We start from the raw sequence: 3,831 nt of genomic DNA, 5'->3' as shown, positions 1-3,831 counted from the left end.
GGACGCAAATATGCACATTTTTACAACAAGAGGGAGAATCTTTATATAGGTATTTGGAAAGGTTCAATGATTTATTATCCCAGTGTCCTCATCATGGTTTAGAAAAGGTTAGGCTAGTTCAGATCCTTTATGAGGGTTTAGATTATTACACAACGACCATGGTTGAGTCTCTATGCACTGGTGGATTTTAAAACCAAACTGTTGATGCGGCGATGGAATTTTTTAATGAAATCGCCGAAAAAACCCAGCAATGGGAAAATAGTAGGGCACCCCAGAAAACAATTCTTTTAAGTAGAGGAAACGTTAATAGGGTAGAAGGAGGCTATGAATCAGATGCCAAAATTGCTGCTATAACAAAAAGGTTAGAAGCCATAGAAGTGGGCCAGACTAGTGGTAGAGTGGAACCTTTTTGGGAAGGCCAAAATATTGAAGAGAAGGCCAATGCTTTTTATAATAACACTAGATTTGATAACCGTCAAAAGATTGACCCATATTCAGAAACCTATAATCCTGGTTGGAGAAACCATCCGAACCTTTCGTGGTCTAAGGGCCAAATTCAAGGTCAGTTTAGTAATTCTAATGCTCCCCCAGGTTTTGGCTATACTAAGAATCCTTCAGGACTAGCTCAGTTTCAGAATCAGTCAGATAAGAAAATCCTAAGTTTAGAGGAATCTCTCGCCTTGTTAACTCAGCAAACTGCAAAATTTCAGTTATCCGTAGAACAAAGTCTACAAGCTAGTAACATGATAGGACAAGAAAATAGTCAGTCTATTTCCGAGTTAAAAACCCAGGTTGGTCTGATAACTGATTCTTTGAGAGAAAAAGGTAAGTTTCCTAGTCAAACACAACCCAACCTTAGAGGAGTTCATTAATTAGGTGCAAAACCATCGAATCAATTGAATGCTGTTAGAACCCTTAGAAGTGGTAGAGTTGTAGACAATAAGGTAACCATGCCCGATAGTGAACATACTGTAGTTCACCCCTCAGGATGTCACCTCTCGGGACCAGTAGCTTAAGAGACTGATAAAGTTTCTGATGATGTGAATTCGGTTCCTGAAAGGTCTGATTTTAGGCCTAGAGCCCCATTTCCTCAGCTATTAGTACCAACAAAGAAGGAAACAAACTTTAATGACATAGTGGAGGTTTTTAAGCAAGTTACCATAAACCTTCCCTTATTAGATGCAATTAGGAAAATTCCTGCTTATGCCAAGTTCCTTAAGGATATGTGTACGCGAAAGCGAAAACTTAGCGTCCATAAGAAAGCCTTTTTAGCTAGTTCAATCATTCAGAACACCACAACCCCAAAGTACAAAGACCCGGGTTCTCCTACCATTGCTTGCACAATAGGTAACTTCCGGGTAGAAAAAGATTTACTTGACTTAGGAGCCAGTGTGAACTTACTGCCATTCCATGTATACTTACATCTAGGACTTGGTAAAATGAAACCTACTCAGATGACACTGCAGTTAGCTGATAGGTCTGTTAAAATCCCTCGAGATGTTATCGAGGATGTTCTTATTGGGGTCGACAAGTTTATTTATCCAGTGGATTTCGTGGTCCTAGATGTCGAACCTGTCCCTGAACCAGAGAACCAGATACCTGTGATTTTAGGTTGCCCATTTTTAGTTACGTCTAATGCGATCATTAACTGTCGAAATGGTGTGATGAGTTTATCTTTTGGTAATATGACTATGGAGATGAACATTTTTAATGTCAGTAAGCAACCTCATGAGCTAGATGACACATGTGTTGAAGAAGTGAACATGATAGAAGCCTTAGTTCAGGAGTCATTACCAAACATTTTGTCTGAAGACCCATTAGAAAGTTGTCTATCCCATTTTGGTTTAGATTTTGACGACGATAGCACTATTGAACAAGTGAATGCTCTATTAGATTCTACCCCTGTGTTAGACACTGATAGATGGAAAGCTAGGTTCGAACCGCTACCAGTTTCTGAGACTACCCTAATTCTTTCTTTAGAAGAGCCCCCAAAGTTGGACCTTAAACCACTACCCGATACTCCAAAGTATGTTTTTTAGGCCCATCTGAGACTTTACCTGTGATTGTAGCTTCCGATTTGGATAGTGATCAGGAAAGTAGGCTAGTAAATGTACTTCAAGACAATAAGGAAGCTTTAGGGTGGACTATAGCAGACATTAAGGGTATAAGTCCTACTGTGTGTATGCATCAGATTCATTTAGAGGAAGACTCCAAACCTTCTAGGGAGATGCAACGTCGACTGTACCCTAACATGAAAGAGGTAGTTCTAAAAGAGGTGCTTAAGTTGTTAGATGTGGGTATTATTTACCCAATTTCAGATAGTAAGTGGGTCAGCCCTGTTCAGGTTGTCCCCAAGAAATCATGTATCATTGTAGTCTAGAATGATAATAATGAATTAATCCCAACCCGAGTGACCACGGGATGGCGTGTGTGTATTGACTATAGGAAATTGAACAAGGTCACAAGGAAGGATCACTTTCCCCTTCCTTTTATCGACCAAATGCTAGAGCGATTAGCTGGACATAGTCACTATTGCTTCTTAGATGGCTACTTCGGTTATAGTCAGATCGTTATTGCCCCAGAAGACCAAGAGAAGACCACTTTTACTTGTTCCTTTGGTACCTTTGCGTATAGACGCATGCCTTTCGGGCTATGTAATGCCCCTGCAACTTTTCAGCGTTGTATGATGAACATATTTTCTGATATGGTAGAACGGTTCTTAGAGGTCTTTATGGATGATTTTTCAGTGTTTGGTTCATCTTTCGATGAGTGCTTGCATCATTTGACATTAGTGTTGACTAGGTGTAAGGAAAAAAAATTAGTGCTTAATTGGGAAAAATGCCATTTCATGGTTAAATCAGGAATTGTGTTAGGGCACATCGTCTCTTCAAAGGGTATAGAGGTAGACAAAGCCAAAGTTGACCTTATTAAGACTTTACAAGTCCCAAAAACCGTAAAAGATATTAGGTCATTCTTAGGGAATGCAGGTTTTTACCGTCGATTCATTAAGGATTTTAGCTTGATTTCTAGACCTCTTTGCAATTTGCTTGCAAAAGATGTTAAGTTTGTCTTTGATGATGCTTGTTTAGAGGCTTTTGAGAAGCTTAAAAATTTACTCACTACTGCCCCAATAGTCCAGGCACCTAACTGGAACCTACCCTTTGAGATTATGTGTGATTCTTCAGATTATGCTATAGGCGTCGTTTTAGGTCAACGAGAAAACAAATTACTTCATGTGATTTATTATGCTAGCAAAACTCTGAATGATGCCCAAATGAACTACACAACTACCGAGAAGAAACTTTTAGCCATCGTGTTTGCCTTGGATAAGTTTAGGTCCTACCTATTAGGTTCTAAGATCATAATATATACAGATCATGCTGCTTTGAAATACCTTTTATCTAAGAAGGATACCAAACCTAGATTGATTAGATGGATCCTGGAATTTTCCCAAGATATTAGAGACAAAAAGGGTGCAGAAAATGTAGTAGCAGACCACTTGTCTAGGCTAGTTGTTAGTTCCCTTAGTGATTCGCTTCCTATAAGGGATAGCTTTCCTGATGAAAAATTGTTCTTTGTTTCCCAATCACCTTGGTATGCAAATATAGTGAATTATCTTGTTACTGGTCGAACCCCTCAACATTGGGGTAAACAAGATCGTTCTAGGTTTTTAGCCGAGGTTAAGCATTTCTTTTGGGATGATCCTTATCTGTTTAAGTATTGTCCGGACCAGATTATTAGGAGATGTGTATCTGAGAGTGACCTGTCTAGTATTATCTCCTTTTGTCATGAACATGCATGTGGGGGTCATTTTAGTGCTAAGAAGACTGT

At 39.2% G+C, this 3,831-nt stretch overlaps 1 pseudogene; it reads right to left on the bottom strand.

The window, feature by feature from the left end:
* On the bottom strand, positions 1-100 carry LOC113292073 (annotated as a pseudogene).
* Positions 101-3,831: the final 3,731 nt, after the last annotated feature.

Source organism: Papaver somniferum, chromosome 6 (assembly GCF_003573695.1).
Source record: "Papaver somniferum cultivar HN1 chromosome 6, ASM357369v1, whole genome shotgun sequence".
NCBI classification, from domain to species: domain Eukaryota; kingdom Viridiplantae; phylum Streptophyta; class Magnoliopsida; order Ranunculales; family Papaveraceae; genus Papaver; species Papaver somniferum.
The sequence above is the reverse complement of the archived record's forward strand: the minus strand, read 5'-3'. Positions and strand labels throughout refer to the sequence as shown.